Genomic DNA, 23,642 nt, shown 5'->3' with positions numbered 1-23,642 from the left:
TTATTTATTTTTATATATTATTCAGCAAATGAATTGTATGTAGGCTACATACACTTGCAGTTATAAACAAATGGTCAATGTTGTAAATGGAATCAAAACACATACAAAATGCAGTAAAAAAAAGGTCACTTTTTGGCCTTAAATCTTTACGTTTGTGATGTGGTTTCAGCTACAGAGATAAATTAAAATCTTTAAATGGATTTCACATGAATACGTGTTTTCTGGATGAAAGCCCTGAGTGTGTTTAACACCTCTATGCACCCTACCTTTTCAAACTAAGAAACGTATTTGTGATGCATCAGAAATAAACGTTATGCATTATCCAAAATGAGAAAGAAAGTTTTAGCCATAATTATATTAGTATATATATACCCAATTTAAATCCGATTTAAAAATGTATCCTATCAGGTCAACTTATTGCCCTTTCATGATAACCTGGAATAAAACACTTCCCCATAAGGGTTCAAAGCAGTAGAGAACAAGGGCATTTCATTTGAGGATACAGTACAGCAGCACAGCACATGAGGCTCCTTAATGTTTGAGCAGTAGGAGGGGAACCATAATGAGAAGCCAAGCCGAGTCTTCACAGAAGCAATTTGAGTTCAAATCAGACCTCCGGGAAACAAAGAAAGCCCCGGTGACATGTAGCCCGCTCAGAGTAAATCACCTCTTACATTGTGTCTGGGCTCACCTGATAACTTGGTGCATTTCTACATTTCCCTTTGAAAAGGATTTTGTCACTCAGGTTGAGGACGCCTAGGGACCTTAAATGACTATTTGAAATTGCAGCGCAGACAATTGTGCCTCACTTTTAGCACTCCCTCTAGAAAACAATAATTGACCGAGAAGATGCATAAATGACTCTAAAATGGCATGTAATAGGCTTATTGTTATTACAAATGATCAGAACAAATGTATTTTAATGTGTCTGGCTTAGGTTTGATGCAAATGATTACTAAACAGTTGAGTTGCATGTTTTGCCATATTGTTAGGAGCAGAACTGGCCTATTCAGTCTCTTAATAAATTACTTTATCAAGAGGAAATAGTCAAATCTCAGCAAAAATGCTTCAAGTGTGTCGATTTTAGCGTCTCAATTCTCTGGACCTGTTGCCTTGTTGTCATACATGATAGCACACTTCGATTTGTTACTTATTTGATTGGACATCCCCGAAGAGAAAGTGATTAAATGGCAGATTATTTGATCTAAGTGATCTGTAATACAGGAGGATTGGCTTTGAAAAAAATAAACTTCTTAAAGGTCCCATGTCATGGCCATTTCTACTGATAATAATTCCATTGTTGAGGTCTACTAGAATAGATTTGCATTGTTCATTGTTCCAAACTCACATTGGTTTCTCATACAGCATCTCTGTATAGTATGTGTATTCACTCTCTGTCCTACATACCTCGTTGGAGCTCCTGCCCCCCCCCCCCTATGAGCCCACTGTGCTCTGATTGGTCAGCTCGCCCACTCTGTTCTGATGAGTCCACCACCGTTACAGCTGAACATCAGTGTTTATGTGTTACAATGGCGTTTGTTAGCAACCAGAAAATGACACCAGTAAGGACAAAGAGATGAGAATGCTGCATGGGGTATGGGTGCTGTGTTGGCGGGACGTTGCAGGGCTCGCTGCCCCGCCCTTTGAGGCTGGAGGAGCGGACAGTGTGAGCTGGATTACTGGTGTCGTTTCCTGGTTGCTGCGTGGGGTCTGAGAGACAGCGAGACACCGCGGAACTCAGCCTGAGCACACACACACACACTCACAGCGGAAATCCGCAGAGCCGTGGCTGAGAAAAGATAAGGCTGAGTGTGTGTGTGTGTGTGTGTGTGTGTGTGTGTGTGTGTGTGTGTGTGTGTGTGTGTGTGTGTGTGTGTGTGTGTGTGTGTGTGTGTGTGTGTGTGTGTGTGTGTGTGTGTGTGTGTGTGTGTGTGTGAGGATTGGTCCAAATGGACCACCCGCGGAGCCCTTACGTCACTATGACCGTTACGTCACTATGACCAGGAAGACAATATTTGAAAAATTAAAATGTCCAACGAGGCGTTCATAGACAGGTCTTTTCTGTGTTAGAGTTGTACTCGCTACAGGGTGTACTTTGAGGGTTTGTGACTCTGCAGACCGTTTACATGCATAAAAAGCTACATAACACACAAGGGGACGGATAATAACCAGAAAAGCATGTCATGGGACCTTTAAGGTTAAGCATTAGTTTGGTGTTTTAAAATTAACAAAACTCTTGGACTGATTAAATTCGGACCTGAAGATAGGAGGAAACATCAAAGTCAGTTTTAAAGCCCATGTACGCCATTTTTCCTAGAGGCTCTTGAATGCAGCATTCTTGATTTAAGGGATTTATGAAGGTAGAGAATCTTAAGTTCCTCCCTGCTTTGCCTTCCCTGCTGACCTTGTGCAAATACTAATTACATTTAGTCTGTAAGTGTGGTATTATGTGAGGCGATTTTACAGTTCAGAATACACTGAAGTGATAAACTACACGAGGAAATGAAGCATCGACATGGTCTCCAGGGCACTGAGGTCAGGTGTGGCTCAGAGTGAAATCTTTAAGGGATCTTTGACCTTCCTTGCTAACATGCATTCACTTCCTTTTCATTCCAGAAACCTGAGCTGTTTGCTTGCGTGTCGTCTTCTACATGTCTGAACGTCACTGCCCAGATCCAGCTGGCCGGTCGCAATATTGCATTATTCATAAAACATAAACACGCAAAATGGATTCCACTGGTCCACTCCCCTCCAAAGTCAGAAGATTAATGAGTCACTCTTTAGGTTATAATTCAAAGTTCATCCTCACATACATCATATTTTGAAGCACATAGATTATAGGAAAGAGAACATTTATCATATGACAGGGTATACAAGCTCCCCTGCACACATAACACACATCCTGACACACACAAACACACACACACAACTCTCTGCCGCAACACACTCTCACCCTCGTTCACACACAATTTGTTTTAACACCAGGCCCCACCAGAGTGAGCCTCCTCTTTCACATCCAGTTATTCTAATTGTATTCCTACTCATCTCCTCTGAAGCATTAAAGTGCCGTTTGCACACACAGATGAGAGATAATAGTCTAAGAAACTGGTCATTCCTTTACTCTGCTGCCCTGTGAGAGCAACCGAGATGATAATCATTCATCACAATAATCAAACCGTGAGACACACGCAGGATTTCATGCAGCGTCCTGCAAACAGAACTGGTGCTTTCAAATCTAAGTAACACGAAAAACGAATATAGTAAGAGATAATGCTTTTTGATAGCATAATATTATATATTCACATCAATAGTATATTTTTTGTCATTACACATAATGTTTTTTTACTTATCTGTTATGTTTCGTTTCTTATGATTACTTTTCTTTTAGTAAGTATCTGGTTACTTTTTATTGTCTTTACTGAATCTGAGTTTAGGTACAGTTCATTTAGATAGAGCCAGATCATATGAGAGTTCATATACTTTTTTTAAAATAAAAATCCGTTCTTAATCATACGTTTTAATTTACAGTGACCCAAGATTAGCTGTCAATTTTATGCTTAATTTTCAATAACTTTTACTTATTTGTTCGACAAGAATCTTTCAACTCTTGGCAAGAAAGCCAATAAGTGTTTGTACACAATTGCGCCTTAGTATCTTTGCAACAAAACTAATGTGATCTAGGATGGCGCAGACGTCTCTCATGGTTGACTGCAGATGCTCCCCATTAAAAGTCCCATGTAAGTCGTTGTTCTGACGTTAGCAACATAATAAGGATCCACTCCAAAATGTATTTCCTTGCCCATAGTACACCCTTCCACTTGTTCAAGCAATCGGTCCAGTGTAGTATTTCTGTAATCATGCTGATAGACAAACTGTCAAACAGACAATCAAACTGTGGGAAAAAAGGTAACATTGCTTTGGAAAATATCTATATACTGTATAGATTTTCCAACAAATCTTGGGAAGAACAGGCGTCTAGAAAAATCCTAACCCTTACAGCGACATGTATGGACTGTGCAACTTGTGCAAGCATGCACAAACTGATGGGAGAAAAGGGCTGGCAGGCTCATCAAAAATAATTCATCCCAGAATACAAATCTGGGACATTGGATTAACTGCTGGTCACAAATGAAACACAGACTTCATCAACTTTCTAGCAATTTGTACTGACAGCTGATAACCTCTCAAACATCCGAGCAAACATTAACCCTGCCTCTCAAAATGATAGACTGTATTGTGTTCTAATCTTCCCTCAAATACTTGATAAGAAAGGCTAATTTGAGTGCTGATGGAGTTGAGAATACAGCTGCTGAAGCTCAAGAATAAATGCAGATATCGTATCATAATCACAAAGAGGCCTCACTGCACATTTAGAAACAAATTGGTCTCTTCACAAGTCCAATCACAGTTTTAGAGAGTTGATGCCAGCAGATTGAATTCTCTCTAAATTGGCATGGCAATGTCACAGATGCCACTTCAAATGAGGTTTGAACATACATTCATTCTGTAGCTCATTGGCTCATGGTAATCCTCTCCATTTGCCACTTGTCAGAGGCAAGACTGTCATTTAGCGTTGCCATCATCGCACAGTATTTCAGCCTTTCAGTAACTCACACAAGACGTGTCAGTCTTTCAATCAGGCAAAGAGGTTTCAGATCAGCTTAAACTTTTCTGGCCACTGATTAGATAATAAATTATGCCAGAAATGTATCCAATTTGGACAAATATGAAGGCTTTGTAGAATGATTTATAGCTCGGGATTTGGTGGTGTGCGTGGATTACAAATCCTGATGGACTTCTCCAAACAGATATACGTTATAATCAGAACACATATAGGCAAACTTAGCATCATGTTAAAAATGTGCATTACCACAATATCACACTACATTGGAGGGCAATCTAACTTAAAAAGCTCCAAAACAGCTATTTAATTGACCTAAAGGGGAGATTTCTTGTACTGTACTGCTTGAATTATTTGTATTTCAACTTTTATGTGGAAAGATCTCTACAGCATCAAAATGATACCAAACCTGAATCAAGTTTCTCCAGAAAATGTTGGGAAAAACACGTTAAATGGTGTGAAGCCTGCGAACAGTTTCAAGACAAGTGCGGGCTATTTAAACCCTTCAAAGCCCCGCCCACTTGTTTCCCCGTGCTGCTCACCTGCGATGCATCAGGTGTGCTAAATCAGCTGCAAAACTGTGCTCAGATGTCGTGTCTTAAAGGAATCCTCCCTGCAATAGTGCACACATTTCACCTCAGGATTGCTTTGTGAAGGAAAAGCTCCTGCTTGCTGGTTCCGAAATCAGCTGAGGACACAAACCGGAAGTGGAGTTTTTCGCTCCATATCATCACTAAGGATTTACTCTTCAGTTCATCAAGGTAAGTGCTTACTGCTTGTGCTAACATTGTGAGTGTTTGTCTTGGCTATGTTCAGTTGGTGTTTTGTATGCTACATCCTCCTCCTGGGAACCGAGAAAAAACAATGTTTTCCCATTTTCTTTCTTTTTTATTTCCTACCTATTTAGGGTTAAAAAAAACATCTTGCAACTTAGACTTTTGTAATTTAATTCATTTTTAAATGTTACAGTATGTCCACTGTAGAGGACGTCAGGACCATTTTAGTTTGAAAAGACAGCCAAAATTAACAGAGACTATGTAACGTATTATTGTTATAGAGTGATATTAATACAAGAATACATTCACCTTTATTTAAAACATAAATAGGTAATTGATCTGAACATTGCTGTTTATTTGGTCACTAAAACACTAGTTTGGTTTTTGGTGAATCTTTCCAGATGGTCAAAGACTTTGTAGTCAATGTACTGGGAAAAGTACCTCATTGACTCCAGTCGGCATGGGCTGTGTGGGTCATCTTGACTAGTTTTATGGATGTGGTCTCCATTTGACCATGCTCATAGAAACAAAGCTTGCATTCCTGAGGCAATTCTCATTTTTCATGGCTCCACTTAAAATAAAAACAACAATAAGACATACGTGCTATACTCTTGGCCCACAGAGGGCCATGTCTTTCCAGCTCGTCCCTATCTGTCTCTCTGTATCTGTGCGCTCATGGAGCCTCCTGCATCTTTCCTCCCCTTCTTCTTGACCCTCTTCTATCCCAGGTGTGAAATCCTCATCACTCTCATCATCTGAGAGCTCAAAATCTGAATCTCTAGATCTAGATCTCTCTATCTAGAAAATGTCTGCTTCAGTTCCGTCTCCTGCAACAATATTGCGTCATTAAGTCCATGAAGATTGTCCTGACGTCCACTAGAATGGACATTTATAAAAGAGCTGTTGTTTCAAAACTTGAATTATTTAATTGCTTTCAGAACTAATTAGTTCCTCACATGTTAATAAACAAGAACATATATGATTTTCATGGTAAAAATTACAATTATTCAACAATATTTGACTTCTCCTCCTGCTTCTATAACATTTTGTTTTTGGTATGCCAGCCATTTTGGATGAAAAGAAGGAAGAACTTCCCAGCATGCAATTTTAACCAATGACATATCACTGGAAAGACCAGGATGTCCTCTGTACAGTACATCAGGGGTTGATAGAGTAGCTCAAAAGAGTCAAATGAGATGCATGTTAACAAAATGTCCACTACAGTGTAGGGCTTTGCAATTAATCGTACTTTAATCGCAATTACGATTTTGGCCTGCCACAATTACGAAAACAAATGTAATCGGAAAAAATTGTTATTTTGCTTTGATTGTGACAGTGCACTGCAATATTTGATCTAATTTTTTTACTCCAAAATATTTGTTGATCTTGTTTATTGGTATTTATAATTTTTTATAATATTTATGGAAATGTATATAAATGTATGATTTATTTTTGTATTGGTTTTTCAGTTGAATTATACGTTCAGGGTAATCAACAGTTAAAAAGATACTGTTGGAAATTATTATTTGTTTTAAAAATCAATAAATGGATGTTTTCAAAGTCAATGAATAATCGTATTTAATAATTGTGATATCAATTATTAACCAAAAATAATCGTGATTATGATTTTTGCCATAATCGCACAGCCCTATTACTACAGTGGACATTTCCAATGGGCTGGGTACCAGGAGGATATGCTAACTTGTAGCTATGTGGCTGCTGATCTGCTGACCTGCTGATCTCCTGAACATCTCACTCTGTAATCTGCTGTGTATTTTGTCCTTATATGCAATGTTCTATATTTTCTTTGTCATTATTCCCTTGGCAACTATTGTTATTTTCTATTGATTTGAATTTGTTAACTGCATTGTGTTGCCTACAGGAACTTGATTTGTGTTTGTGAAAATGGAAACTGAGATTTGAGTATTCATAATTGAGTATTTAGATTTAATTGGTTGAATTAGTGTGTGTGATATAAATCCTCTTTACCCGCTGCTGATTTGGATTTGGATATTGCTTCAGTCTTAGTCTCTATAGAGAATGCAATTTTATATCTGGGATTTCTTTCTTTTTATATTGGTTTCTATGGAAACTTGTACATGTGTAACTGTATATCCCTGCACGAGTTCAGAATATGTGCAATAATGTTGATTTAAATTAAACTATTTTTAGTTCTGCTGCTTTTGCAATGCTGTCAAAGCAAATCAAAGGAAAAAAATGAAGCTTACTTATTTTCTACTGATACTCTTTAAACTTAAAAAAAAATGCAATATTGCTTTTTTTGTTATGTTTCTAATGGACAAGATGACATTGCAAGACGACAGTTAAAAACTATATATTTTGTGGTGCCCTACTTTCTAGACTCTTCTTACATCCTTCACCTCATGTTAAGTGAAGCCTTAGATAAACATTTAAACTCAAAGCGTGGGTTATATGTCAGCCTGCTTTTTATTATTCATAATCATGGATGCATCTAAGGCATCAGCTCTGATCTCTGCCTCATGCTGCACTCATGTCCTATATTAAGCTTACAATATGAACCCATGGTCATCAGATGCTTATTAGTAGTTTATTAGCTTTTGAATATTCTGCTGAATCATTGATGTTTCTTAGCTTACTGCTACCATACTTATTTCTCTTCTATAGTTAGAGGTGCTTATTTGGGTAATAGCCACCTGACGGCTTTGTAGATGGTATATTTTGACATATAATAATAGTTTATTTTGGCTTTTGTATTTATTGAAATACACACAGGGTAACTATTTCAAATTAAGTGCTAAACTTTGTGCATTTTTGGTAAGCTGAGTATTTCAGTTCTACATGAGTTTAGAGACAGCATTTAACTGTAGCTGTCAGTCGTTCGCTCGTTTTCCTTTATACTTGCAGTTCATTTATATCTTTAATGAACATTTCATTCAAACTCATGCACCCTAAGCACTACTCGTAAAATGTAAAGTCTTAAATGTTCACTATGTCAACTCAAAAACAACCAAACAATGAAGATGTCTACAATCATCATATTTAAAAATGGCCTTGAATCTTTTGAAAACAAAAGCAGTTGCTTGTTCACTGTTTTAACTTTGTAAAAGCAACAAAAGAAAACTAAGTCCTCTTTTCAGCCTTACAATTCAATCTTCACTCCCAGCATGAGACTAAAAAGTAACAAACACGGACCATAATTTCTGCTATTACAATCAATTTCATGTTATTATAAAAGTAATTGGTCAAATATGATCTTGTTTATCCAGCATGCTCAAGAATGCTTCCATATTTTCATTGGCTGACTTACACACTTGGTTCTGCTCTTCTGTGCCCTGAGGAGCATTGTGGGTAGGTTATAGGATCTCACACTACTCATCATCTTCCCTTTGATGAACAAATGAGAAGTCCTGCGCCCTTTGAAGCATTTTTGTGTGGCACGTTCAGGCAATTAATACGTACAAGCGAGAATAGATGAGACACGATGACGAGGAAGCAGGGAGGGAAACGAGGGACGGGTTTAAAGCTTCATCACCTCTTTCCAGGTGTCTCTGCCCGCATGATTTCATCTGTGAACTGCAATCAACTTCCGTAATGAAATAAGTAATTAACATATTATAATTGTGCTACAGTTTGATTTGACAGAAATCATTTTCCATATCTAATACTATGCTAATTTAATCTGTTCCTCTCTCGCCAACATGACCTTTTGTGATTAAGTTTCATGGCAGATTTCTTCTGGGTTCCTGTGTGTGCATGGGAGGGATTATTTTAGAGACTCTAAATGTATAGGTTTCACTATATTACAGCAAATGGTAAACGAAGTGTTTTGGTGGAGATGAAGCAGCTGAATTACTGTACGTTGCATATTATCTTCTCCACTGAGTGTACATTAATCAAACGGTGGATTAGTACAAGGTTGGGATCAGTATCTGTGCAGATTCTGACCTTATGAAACAGGTCAGGAATTGGAGTTTGATTGTAAAAGTGAATCTAAAATTCAGTGTTTCCAATACGAGTTATGTCCTGTCACCACGGTCAACTAACTAATGGAGAGGTAAAGTTACAACTGATACTGTCTAATCAACAAATCATTGGCTTCTAGAGTAAACTGTAGAAGTCATTGAATGTTTAACAGTGTAAAAACATATAATTCATGTATAATTAAATTACAGACACCAGGCAAAAAGCTTAGATTAGTTTGACAATATGTAAAGTTGTATTCAGACACTTAAATTACCAGAGATTCCATACTGATGGATTAATGTTTATGGTCTTTTTGTTTGGAAGTCATTTTTGATTATTTCATACATTTTCCCTTTGATTAGTTAAAAAAAACATTTAATTGTTTTCTGCTTTCAGGAAAAAATAAAAACTTGCCTGTAAATGATCATAAAATAAATGTAATTTTCAAAAAATAATGTTCAACTAGTTTCAAATGCTAAGACAAATTATGTCCTCCAGTCGACATGGGATCCGAAAAATTAGTCATTTTGAAGTTAACATACAAATGATGTATTTCTTTTTGTCATTCAAAGAAATAGACAGCGAAAGAGCACAATTCTGTCATTGATACAAGAGCATAAACACGGTGTTATATGAGTACATGTTGCATATCATGGGGTTTCCAGGCAGCAGCAGAGTCTCCCGCTCTTTAAGTCCAACAGCCTGGAACTTCCTCGTGGCTGAGAATCAAACTCATCAGACTCTGTTCACTCTAAGAAAACAAGCTGCCTTCAGCTATCAACACGCTAGCAATCACGCTCATGAGAGACCTTAGTTATGATGATCACATGAGACTCCAGCTATCAGGATCACTAGTTTTCATGTTTGTGAGAATTACCCTGCAGAAAGAGCAAAAAATAAATGTAATTTTACCTAATTTCAAAAGGTCAAGCGGCCTGCTAGGGATGCAGGAAGTGGAGAGAAAGTCATCAGAGCAGCAGACTGGCATTAGGAAGACTGACAGAATATGTGCCAGCCAGTAACGAGACAGCGTGCCGCAGAGTTCTTGTTTTGCTGTATGAAGGCTGCGAGGCCTCGGGGTGCACTGACAACATTACCATACTCTTCACCTCCTATATACAATACTTGTGTCATCATCGCCTTGGTGTGGCGTCGCCCATTTGGGACTTGACACTGTTGCTGTTTTAGAGTGTCACTTAAGGTTTCAGGCATGAGCTTATTAGTTCAATCAGACTCAGTGCGGATGCTTAGTGTGTGCCAACTTAAAATCAAATCTGAGCATGTTGCACTTGAATGCCAACTTCTCCTGGTGTGGCTTTCAGTGAGTGTAACATTTGATTTCTCAGAGTCGAAGGTGGTTTAAGGCAGTCACAGTGACGGATTTGAGAGAAGACTTTTAATTTAACGTTCTGTTGTTCTGGGAAAAGTTTTGCATTTTGAGGTAGATTTTACAGTGCAGAAAGCAGGAGTTTTGAGTTAATATTCATATTACTGAGGGACAAGTGTCTGCTGTTGTCACGCACAGTCTCACTGTCCATTTTGATTTGTGTCTACTTAGCGTTATTCCCCAGGGATTTCCTTTACTGCCACAATACTTCCTTTCATCTCCCCCATTTCTCACTCTCCACTTTTCTGCGCAGTTGAGTCAGTCGGCCCCACAATCACCACCTGGCTATTGATTCTCATGTGAATACGACCAAGCCAAACAACTGAGGTGAAAATAGATTTGTTTTGCGGCTGAGGCAATAAGCTCCAGTCTGCAGGCACACAATGTATTCTCAAACTGTTAAAAAACTGCTTGATTTTACTTTTACCAGTTATGTCCATGTCATGTTAAATATTTTTCTACATTCGTACTGAATACCTGCAACATGATCAATGTCCTAGCTATTACATTTTTTAAACGGGAATATGAACCAGGCCAATGTATAATTATAGTTAATGACCTTGCTTAAAAAAACATTTGATAATCAACATTTTGTGAGGTGTTTTTTATAGAATTTAAAACTTTTTTATCCTGCTTTTCCCTCAGGATACTGGAGGCCTTTCTGTTATTCTTAAAGGACTGACCAACATCTCACCAGGGCTAAATTAAGTTGCAATAAATACAAGAGAAATGTTAGCTACTTACGTCTTGATGTCTACACCACGTAGAAAAAATAATAAAAGCGAACCATAAGGCCTTCAAGTTACTCATGATTTGAATACCAACAATTTGACTGATCATTCCTTAGTTGATTGTTTAATCTGTAAAATATTAGAAAATAGGGAAGTACACAAAGATTAAATCCCCAAATATTTACAAATAGGAAATTGTGGCATATTTGCCTGATTATTATTTTTTAATTCTCTACAATTTCCTAATCAGTTTTACTGCCTTTCATTTGTTTTTTACTTAAACCTAAAATGTGAAACTGTGGTGGCTGCAGCTCAGTTTGTTAAGGGAGTGATTAATCACAATTCTTAATCTCCTCCTTTGTTTGTGTCAAAGAGCATTTGAGAAAGACACTGGATTCGCCCTGAGTGTGTGTGAATGAATGTGCGTGTCTATACAAAAGTAACTGCCAAAGGAAAACAGTGTAATCTAATATTTTCAGCATGTTGTTGCCCTCTGCAGCTCAGATGGAGTTGTTTGGACGGTTGTGTAGACGGCTGCTTTTTATTCCCATCAACGACCAGCTAAAGTGTGACACCACTGGGCTTGAACTGTTGATGCATGGTGATACAGGCGCTTTGTGTGAAAGGCTTTGCTTCCATTATCCTGACTCCATTTTGAGTTCATATTATTGGCATTGTCAGAAAAAGAGGGGCAAGCCAACAAGCCCATCAGCATGTGTCAACGGCAGAGAAAACAGATCTTCTCCAGCCAGCTGTAAATGTGTTTATTCTACTCTTTCACACAGGTGGATGTATTAACACTTTGTTGATTAGGTAAGCCGCATTAACTTAGAAAATTAACACAAAACATAACATATTCATACTCTAGTCCATTTCACATGCAAAATGATTTTGTTGTTGGGAGAGAACAGACATTACGCTCTGGTAGATCATCATCCTGTCAGAACTGTAAACATCTCCACATTCACAAGTTGAATGTGTTGGCATCAATCAAGCAACGTATACACGTCAGTGACAGCGCGCTAAAGCATCTGGCATGTAAGTGATCAAGAAAACAAAGAGTGTTTATATAAATAAGGGCACATACCTAAAAGAATAAATCCTGAAGAATGGAAATGTCACTATCAATTTCATACCTTGCTTTAAACAATGAATAACTTGTATGCAGCAAGGAAATCCAGCTCATCACTTCGAGTTTCTTCTAGATCCACGATTAAAATCTAAACACAAATAGATCATTAAATATGACTTTAATGTTGTTGATCTTCTCCAATTTGTAGGTTGTTAGTAGTATAATAAAGAATTATTACATAATCCATATTATTATGTTATTCGTAAATATCTCTTATTGAGCCTATTATGTTCATTTATTTATTTAAATCTTAAGTCTTGTGTATGTTTTTATACAGCTATAGTTAGTTTTGCTGTTCATCTAATAAGTAAGGTAGGAAAAAATGAAAGTAAATAAGATGTATGTCTGTAATTATATTATAGATGTAAAGACGTACAGTGTCGAGTACAGAGAGGGTCACGTGGTTGTGATCGTTGAGAGAGAAGAGCTTCAGGTTGGCCTGACACAAGCTTGTTATTCAACCAAGCGCTCAATCACACAACAGCCCCATGAAAAGAAAATAATGCCGGAGAATCATCCTCCTTGGCGCTTTCCCCTTTCCTCGACCTCTGGTTCCCTCCCTTCCTCTCCCTCTCCCCCTGCAGTGTGGGTGAGTGGTATCCATCTGTCAGTTGTCAGTGCCAGGGAGTGATACAGAGAGCTGTCACTTCTCGTCAGCCCGCATTGGTGAGGCCTTTTGCAGCTGCCCTGCCTGACTCCGGGCCAGAGGAAGTGTGTTTCAGTGTGTGTGTGAGTGTGTGTAAGAGGAAAGGAAAAACAGACAAAGAGAGAGAGAAGCAGAAAGCAGAGAAGGGGAATTCAGGGGGCAGTAAAGCAATTAAACTGGAGACAATTGAAGGGAAGCTGGAGAGAGATTGTAAGCAGTGAAGGATACACAACAGATTGTACATATCACATTACCTTAATATGTTCAGCACTGTATCACTATGTGCTCCACAGGACATGAAGTCATGCGTGACCTTTATCATCCTCTGTTGGGGACCAACGGGAACTGCAACTGCATTCAGAGACGCTGTAATGTGTGGGACAGGCCTTACCCAGAAATATGACCAGAAAACACTTACTGTCTTTTTAGGATTTCATAAGATTGTAGTTTTTGGTCACAAAGCTGATATTGAGACATACTCAATTGAATATCATTTGAAACACTCCTGTCTTCTTCACAGTATTACAACAGAGCTAATGTATTAAAGGACATACACAAAGTGATGGTACACTGCATACATGTTATACACTCATGAACTAAATCTATAGTCTAGTAAATAACACATCATTCTGGTTTGAACTTATGTAAAGTCTCAGAGGAACTGCCATTATTCCCATTATTCTTTGCCAGGTCCACGGCAACCACAAAGGAGCAAAATAATTTTGAATGCATAAGTTTGTTTTATTGTAGGGATCATAATGCTATGTACTATTATGTGGGAAATAGCGGGAAGTGGAGACTGGGACTTTCTTGCTGCACCTGTTTGCATTTCATCATATCTGAAAAACTGTAAAGATGAGGCAAATAAGACGTGTCTTAGAAATGGCTGCTACATTTATATACAGTATACAACTTTGCCATCCTATTGTTCTCTGTAATTATTGTAACGCTGACATTTTAGCTGGCTCTATTTAAAACCCGAAATCTGGCAGTTTGCAAAGCACTCAACAAAAAACGATACTACGTTTTTTTTCCATTAAAACAACGTTGACATGCAATAGGATTTGTAGCTGGCAAAGGGGAAAACCCCGAAACCAAACATACCCAGGGACATCCAATCTATCCTGAGCTTGAAGGGCCGGTATATAAATAAAAGCATTATGGGTCATGGAAGAGGACTCTGAGGCTGGAGTGGATACAGCATGCTTTGTATTACGAGCCATTCAGCACAACAATAACACTCTTTGACTATTCAGCATCCGTCCCCGACTTGTCAACATATCTATCTCTATGTAACAGCTGCATGACTCCGATGAATGACATTTATACTTTACTGCAAAATATATTTATTTGTGGAAAATGAACAAAGTTTGCTTTGTTGAACTTTTTCCAACTTGTTTTTCTCTCACACAAATCCAATATGCAGGACAAGAAATTACAGTAAATGTATTTGTTTCATTCATCATGTGTTTATTTAGAGTACCTACTACCTGCAGATTTAAGTTATTTTCATGTAAAACATTAGACACAGGCTGTAAAACCATGTGAATAAGCAACATGAATGTCTTTATTATGAGGATTATAAATGTGTTTTTGTACATCTGATACAAGAGGGTATTAACTATACGTTGGTTTCATTGGCAGAACTTATTACTGTTCATCTGAAACTGGCTTTCAGCATTTATTTCATGTGATCTGATCTCATTTGATCAAATGTTCACAGCTTACAGGGTAAACCGAAACACAGGTTTCGCTTGCTCCATCTTTCTCTTTTATTTTCATTCTGACTTCAGTGAATATTTCTTCACCTCTTTGCCTCCCGGCCTTTCTGAGATATTGACCTTTGGGAACATTGAAATGACGAGTCCAGAGTAGCTGACTCTTTCTTTCACTTTAACGTCCATCTCTCTCAGTTTAGTCATTTCAAAGAACTCGATAAAGAAACAAAGATAATCTACAGCTGCTACAGCTTGGGTATTGATTGATTTAAACCGGTTGTATTGATCTTGAGAGAGAGTGTGGACATACAGAGGGAACTGTTCATGGTTTCTTTTACTGTTCAGCTATTCATATAGGAGTGCACGGATCCCCAGCTGAAGCTCTTTTCTGTTAGGGACTCTAGTTGTCATTTCCTGTGCTTTCCCCCTTTCTTTGTAAAATGATGGTGACTAATTTGGCAACATGATTGCCACCTACAGCAATTTCAGAATGGAGCTATTATGGTGAACATTTCAGGAGAAAAATGTCCACATTCAGGCAAAGTGCAGACTCAGCAGAGTTTATGAATCATTTGGTAACACTACATGAACACAGTCGCAGCACCTGAGCTTCACAGCCAGAACTCACCGCAGTGATGAATAACACACATCAGGGGAAGAATGTCCGTTTGTTGTGAACGACTTGGAAAGGGTTTGTTCAGTAGCATTTCATAGTGGATTCAATAGGAAATGTCTGCAGGAAATGTACAGGAAAGACAGTTTTATGTCAATTTTAATATTCAAACAAATAAGCTAGATTTTATAATTGTGTAACGTTACCAGAGCCACATTTAGTCGACTTAATCTTTAAAAAATTGAAATAATAACCAGCTTTTTTGATAATTACTAAATCAGTAAACAATTTTCCATGAAATAAATCTGTTTTGTGACTCAAACGTGGAGATGTCCTGCTTTTCTCTGTTATATATCATTACACTGAATATGTTGGGGTTTCAGACATTATTAAATTATTTTCTGACTTTTAAATTATGCAGCCTTACATGTCAGGCTTTTTTTCTTAAAATAATTCAAAAGAGATTCTGAAAGAGATTGTTTGTATTTGAACTCAACACCCTAGTAGATACACCCTGCATGAACTCCTGTTGCTGATTGGCTTGAATAGTGTTGTGTAGATCAGACGGTGCCATTTTGTGTGTTTTCAAGGGATTGTTCTATTTTTAACCGTACAGAATGGACAGGTAGTGGACCATTAGGAGATTATTTGTTGTTGTATTGAATTAGATTTGCAGAGTTCCCCTTTAACTTAGCTGGTGTTGTTGGAATTGTAGCAGGCCATCTGTTCCCATGCTCTTTTTCTCCAATCACAAAATAGAGGTGGAGAAGAGGAATCACTATTTCTCATTGTCTTCTCGTTCCAAATGCACCTGAGTTGATTGATTTTGTGGCTTTTGCTAACTTTCAGTGAGCTCTAACCAGGAAAAAGGCGGGGCTGAGCTGAAGACGTTGATCTCTGTCATCAGTCAGGAGCACCACTGCTAGAATATATATACATATATATATGGACTTGGTTGGTGAAATACAGTAGATATTAATACAAAGTATTTTAGAAAAGCAGAAGGAGTAGTCATTAACCTCTTCCTCAGGTCCATGTGCAGTTTAAACATTTCTTATCCTAAAGTGTTGTATATATCACATATATATATTCTGTACACTTAGGCTTAGCATTTCTCTGATCTTAGTATGTCTGTACGCTTATGTGCATTTTGTTTGTGTGCCTGACACGTGATATGAGCAAAAAAAAGGAAAAAAAATCATATGTCTTGGGTTAGAAAAACAAGAAAATTCAATATTGCTCACCTTTTTTAAGAAAGCTCTCTTCAAAGCCTTACCACCAAAGCTAGAAACTCCTTCCTGAGGCGTTAGTGAAATCAAAAACAAATGTTACTCAAATGTTGTTTTTTCTGCTTAAAAGGAACTGTGCTCAAACGCCATCAAATAAGTTTCAAAGCACAAACACACGTACAGCCCCTGTAAGAGTGTATCAGTTTTTGTCTTTCTAATCTCTGCGCGCTCAAGGCGGATCCATGCAGAGTTTTCTTTCCTGCTATGTAGATTTGTTACAAAAGGTTGGCAAATTGTGACAAATTGCTTTTCTCTGAATTGACTTCGCCTTTGTTAGGTTGCACCAGAAAGAAAGGATTTAAACTGAAGCTAAAGAAATTTAAAGCTAGAATTAGATTCAAATAAAAAATAATTTATGACAGCCTGTGTTGCAAAATGTCGATGAAACCATTTAAAAATTTGATTAAAAAAAAACTCAATCAATCAATAATACATGCATGTTCTTTAACAACACAGAGAAACAACACTGGAGGTTTTTTTCAGTGTTGGAGGAACATGTCGTTGAAATACTCTTGGTGCTTGTTTGTCGATAGCGGAGGTTTTTAGAGGCTGTTTCAGGCGATGCCGACACAACCCAGGAGAGAGAGAAAGAGAGAGAGAGCTCATGCCCTATATAGAAGTCCCCGCGGGAAGGGTTGAGAATCTTTGATTCTCTTTGAGTAGGCATTTTGTCATGTTTTATATCGTTCAACTAATAAAACACAAGTCCTTGACTAAAGACTTGGACTCCCCCTGGACGTCTGCTCTACATCGGCAGCAATTGTTTGCCTTAAACGCACTCCTCTCCCCACATCGGCAATTACTTAATGCACTGTTTACTGCCTGAACATCTTCATTTGCCATTCTTTAGGAATACTTGATATTTGTGTGAACGATGATTTTAAACTCACTATGAGATAATTGGAGCCATTTCTTCTTTAAAGACTTTCTTCTTTGTATCTGACTGTCTTTATAGCTGGCTTACAAACAAGTAAAGAGAGCATGAACACGACGAGGCCTGCCTAGAAAAGGAGCTCAGAAAATAAGCTTTGGAAATGCAGAAGACAAATTCACTGACGATGTATTGACAGAGATGATGACCTTTTTAAAAAATGAAAATCTGCTACTGTAATGATTAATGGTTTTCTAGGTATTTGGAAAAAAAACAAAGTGTTAGTGAGAAACAAAGGTCTACCTCATGGTGGCGTTAGAGGAAAAGTGAGAGTAACTTGAATGTTTATAATAAATATCATCTTAATTCATCCTACAGTTGTTATTTCAGTCAGATACAGAACACTGGACCCCTAAACAGACATTAGCATGTAGCCTTGCTGATAGCATGTCTAAAGTCCTTAAATTAAAGCTGCCTATTCAGATCATTTGCCTGCAGTACAACGGTTCTCTGCGCTAAGATGCACCGACTATCCATCCAGATACACTTACTGGTCGCTTCTTAAATTCCCCAACCATATATTATGTTCTTTCATGATGTAGGCTACAATTCACAGATTATTTGCAATACTCTAAAACACAACATCTCCTGCAGATAAATTAAACAGGACAGGTACTTCTGTAAGTAAGTTAATACATGCAACACATTTTCACGTTACACTAATTAAGACATATTTAAGGGACTACAAATGTAAATGTAATATTCTGCAGGCGTGTGAATCCGTAACACCACCGCCAACAGTTTTGCCCACGGCTGTCTCGCTACCTCTCAGGCATTTTAAAAGGTGAGCAGAGGGGGAGTTTTATTGTTAAGTGGGCTTGGACACGGTAAAGAGCCAAGAGCTGGTGTTTAACAGCACTATTAACGGCGAGATGGGAGATCGATACAGCGAGGTAGAGAGGAGGCGCATCTCTGTCACTGTGATGTGTTATTAGTGCCCGACAGTGGAGGGATCTGGCTCCTTTCCAGGCCCTGGGCCTTGTCGTGTACTTTGCTCTATAGCAATTAAACCAAAACCCCTCCTTTCCACTCTGTGCTACTGATTCAGAGCCTGTAAATAACCATTTCATAAATTACAAAAGCATTAACAAGTGTCTGTGTGCAATGAGATCTTTGACATAACAAAGAATCCCTTTAGCTGAGAGATTTATTTTGGCACCATCGAGGTAATATCCTCTCTGTCTCTTTAACAACAGCAGTGTGTCTGTGGTACCTTCAAGGTCTTAGGTAATGCAGACAGACTCTCTCATATTCATATTTTGTAACAGATGCTATTTCTCAAACGTATTATGTTCCTTTATTGGCCAAATGATTTATAACCACAAATGTGAAGTGCTTTAGGAGGTTTATCTGCAGATTCCCACTTGTTTCAATAGAAACCTTATTTCGTCAGTGAAAGATGCAAACTAACTCTTGCGCTTTTTGATCGACTTGTTAATGAAACTTAAAAAGATGCAAATCACTGAATGTATTTTCTTTGCCTTATGTGAGTGCTCCAAATTGCAATGACCAGCTGTTTAATTTCCCAGGCTTCTGGCAGGGTACAAGGCCAGGAGAATGAATGTCAGCACGACCCCGTCATTTTTAAGAATGTAGCTTCCAACATGGCAAAATAGTCGCAGCATAAAAACTTGAATATATATATATAGCAGCAAAGTAGAATCACCAAGCGTGAGTAGAAGTGAGCTCCATTATGTTTAATTACAGGCCCATCAACCTGTTGTGCAACATTTGTATGCAGATGTAATATTTTCTAACTTTTCTCTCACTCTCTGGCATGTGTTTTGAGACTTTGCCGCAAAAGCTGTATTCTGCTTTCCTCAAAGTCACGCTTGTTCAATTTTCTATTGTCCCTGACTTTAAGAACTCATTGCAACCGGTTTTCTTACCTTTGCAGGAACTGCTGACGGCAGCACAATAAGTAATGTGTAGGAAGATGGTGAATTACACAGCATCACAGTTCAAGAGCAACATGAAATTAATTTTCAAACCAGTTTATGCTCACTGCAGGTCTCTGAGATTGCGGGTTACATCCTGAGTGTTACTCTTTAATTTGACTTTGTTTGTATTATCTGACCACTCACAAAAGCCACATAATTATCTTTAAGAAAAAGATAGATGTGGATCTTTAGATATGTAAGTACATACAGTATATGTTGGTGCTTGGTTTAACTACATCCAACAAAAAGAAATTCATCATGTTTTATAAGTCTTATGACCAAATATGGTCAGTGTGTTTTACAACAGAAAGATAAAAGGGGATATAATTAAGGTATCACCTCAGGTTAAAACATGTATTTCATGTAATGTTGACATGTTGGGAAATAATGAAGAAAAGCTTGAGGGCAGACACAGATGTACAATACAACACATGATGTACATAATGGATAAACTGAATTATCTGGTGTGCTGCCGCAGGGCCTCTGCTTGTAAATAAGATCTAAAACATTCCCTGTTCTGTGTTTCACCGTCATCTCACTTCCACATGACAGTGTCTTTAAGATAAAGGCCAAATACTTAGATAATGTTGTTAAAAGATAATAAAATGGCCAATTCAGAGCCAAATAGGAAGAGTGCCACTATCTCATCTGCTAATAAAAGATGTTCTCATACTGCCCCGTGTTACAAAAGACACAATACAATCTTTCTTTCATTCAAGAATATATCTGCCGATCTTTACATCATCTACATTTTGCCAAGCTGACATGTTCTTTAACTGCAAACACAGCCACTGTAGGTTCATTTTAGTAAATTCCTCTGCTCTGATATATAAGTATAGAGGTGGGTCTGTGACAGGGGGTCCGTGACCCCTGGGGGATCCTCAGGGTTACTGCAGGGGGGCTGCCAGAAGCTTGTTTGATCATATTTTGAAGGTTTATTCTTCCAAAATGTCTGAAAATACACATTACAGTAACATGAGTCAAATGTATCATTATACGAAATGATACACGCCTTAGTACGGTATGGTTAGGATTTGGTAAGCCAGGCTCACTTTATGCTGCGTTTTCATTACAGTTTAGTAACAGGCGTAGTTACTATAGTAACGCAGTGTAGGCGGGGCGATCGGCTGTTCCGCAGGCGGAGCGACGCTGCGTAAAACTGCTGTGACGTCATCTTCAATGCGAACCACTAAACCAACATCAGCCGTTAGCTGTTAGCCCTCAGAGCTAACAGCTCCTCATATCTGGTCAGAAACTAGACAAAAGTTAAACAAGTACAAACCACAGACTGTCTGTTTCATGGTGAATACAGTCACTGGTTTATTTATGTCTGTATAGGCCGTTGTTGTGTGTGGACGGAGCATATACAGCGTTAGCTTAGCCTGATCGATCCGATCTCCATTCAGAAAACACACATTTTAAATGTTTTTTCGCCTGCCGTCTTGTCTGCAGACCGGTTTCAGTATGTTGTTACTTCGGCATCATTTTGAAACGTGTATTACAATTACAGGTAATTACCGCGGGTACAAGCGGCCGAGATGGGTTTTCTCCGCAGGGTGGCTGGTGTCTCCCTTAGGGATAAGGTGAGAAGTTCGGTCATCCGGGAGGGACTCGGAGTTGAACCGCTCCTCCTTCGCGTCGAAAGGAGCCAGTTGAGGTGGTTCGGGCACCTAGTTAGGATGCCACCTGGGCGCCTCCCTAGGGAGGTGTTCCAGGCACGTCCAGCTGGGAAGAGACCAAGGGGTAGACCTAGAACCAGATGGAGGGATTATATCTCTTCTCTGGCCTGGGAGCGCCTTGGGATCCCCCAGTCAGAGCTGGTTGATGTGGCCAGGGAAAAGAAAGTTTGGGGCTCTCTGCTGGAACTGCTACCTCCGCGACCCGACCACGGATAAGCGGGAGAAGATGGATGGATGGATATTACAATTAAATCATGGTAAAATATGTTCATTTTGTTGTAGTTGTAGCCCCCTTGCCAGCGATTCTCTCTGACAATTCGACCATTCAGCAGTCGAGAGTGTTTACGTCACTAGTTTAGCATATTCAGCCCGGTTGTTGGCCCGGTAGTAAGAACCTCGATTTTGGAGGGCCCGAAAAAAGGTGAAAAAGTAGCCCTGATCCGGAACTAGCCCTAGTGGAAAAGCAAAAAACCGTGCTACGTGCTGCAGTGGAAAAGCGCCATTAGAGAGCCACAATGCAGCTGGTTCTCGATCAAACTTGTTTTGTATTTCACTGAATCGAGTTCACCTTGTATCCTGAGTAGCGCTAGAATTGACGATTTCTTTCCATCATTGGAAAGAAATGATGCCGATATATAACCTGCCGATTATTGTCTCAATTAACCAATGTATTGTTTAGTCTATACATTTTTTTCAAATAGTTTCCCTCTTAGTTTCTTGAAGTTGATGTGTTTAAATGTTCTGTTTTGTCTTTCCAAAACAAAATCCAGTTTAATATGATTTTAAAAAAGGGGGAAAAAAGGCATATTATGCATGACAAAATACTTTAAAAATAATTGCAAAATGTAATAATCTATGAAATAAGTACAGAGTATCATTAGGTCAGATGTTAACTATTACGAGACAAAACAACTTTCTTTTTCGTTTTAGGGAAGTAAAGGTGTGATTATCAATTTAACTTTCAAAGAGGCTCAGAGGATGAAACTTGAATTTATTTGATGCATCTTTGTCTCCAGATTATATGATATTGACTTTTGCCAACAGACTCTATTTCACAATATGTAAGTAATGGATGTCTGGGATGACTGTCTGCCTTGATGAGCCCTATTTGAACAATCAGTATTTGTGTGTGTGTGTGTGTGTGTGTGTGTGTGTGTGTGTGTGTGTGTGTGTGTGTGTGTGTGTGTGTGTGTGTGTGTGTGTGTGTGTGTGTGTGTGTGTGTGTGTGTGTGTGTGTGTGTGTGTGTGTGTGTGTGTGTGTGTGTGTGTGTGTGTGTGTGTGTGTGTGTGTGTGTGTGTGTGTGTGTGTGTGTGTGTGTGTGTGTGTGTGTGTGTGTGTGTGTGTGTGTGTGTGTGTGTGTGTGTGTGTGTGTGTGTGTTCTATTTGATGAAATGTAAGGTTGTTGCATGGTTTTAACCTTGCAGTAGCATTATGCAACAAATCATTGGATTTTGTCTGTTTGTTGTGAGTGTGTTAACATCTTAAAGCTCTGTCCATTGATTTTTCCCGTCTTCTTTAAAAGTGTGTTGCAACTGAGAGTGCGGTTACTGCTGGAGTTTGTCCTCCAGATGTCTCTGTGAACTCCAGATGCTCTCAAACGCTGTCTCGTACAATCATCTTTCTTCATTCCCACTAACAATTAGGTAATGAAATATTGATTTTTAGTTAGATTCATATTGATGCTATTAGCTTTGCATCGATAAATCACTGATGCTGGAAGCCAGACCAGGAAGACATTACTGTGTGTTAATCTGATGGATATGCCTTCTTCTTCCTGCGTGTCCTTCTCCACCTGGACTGTCACACTTCATCTTTACAGCTCTTAAAGCAGCTTCATAACCATGCTCCTCAAACTTCTTTTTCTACCATCTTTAATGTCTTGAATTGAGGATACACTCCTTGATGACGATGGAAACTTTAAAAGCATTTTTAATACGAAACGTAATGTGAAAATAAACATCTCTTATTCATCTTATAGTTCCTGACATGACATTTTTGTAAATATGCCTTCAAAAAAGTGAATGATTTCATATTTAGTTGTTGATTGTATTAAAAGGATCCTGTAGAATGTTATACAATACACTGGTTTAGTTAAGAACCACATCTTTGACCATGGCAATTTCTATGGCATGCTCTAACAATCGACAAACAACATTACCTGTCACCTACTGTGACTGCTGGGAAATCTCCTTATCACAGAGTCCACCTGTCAGAGGCGGCTCTCAGTATTTCA

At 38.5% G+C, this 23,642-nt stretch overlaps 1 protein-coding gene across 1 annotated transcript in view; it reads left to right on the top strand.

The window, feature by feature from the left end:
* The first annotated feature begins 5,362 nt into the window (after window positions 1-5,362).
* LOC307022507 (relaxin-3 receptor 1-like) overlaps window positions 5,363-23,642 on the top strand; it is a 42,856-nt gene continuing 24,576 nt past the window's right edge. Inside the window, exon 1 of the mRNA XM_079655319.1 lies at window positions 5,363-5,382. The gene's annotated coding sequence lies outside the window, so the exon portion shown is untranslated. The remainder of the gene's footprint in view (window positions 5,383-23,642) is intronic.

This window comes from Notothenia rossii (genome assembly GCF_949606895.1).
Source record: "Notothenia rossii genome assembly, chromosome: 10".
Lineage (NCBI taxonomy): Eukaryota > Metazoa > Chordata > Actinopteri > Perciformes > Nototheniidae > Notothenia > Notothenia rossii.
The sequence above is the reverse complement of the archived record's forward strand: the minus strand, read 5'-3'. Positions and strand labels throughout refer to the sequence as shown.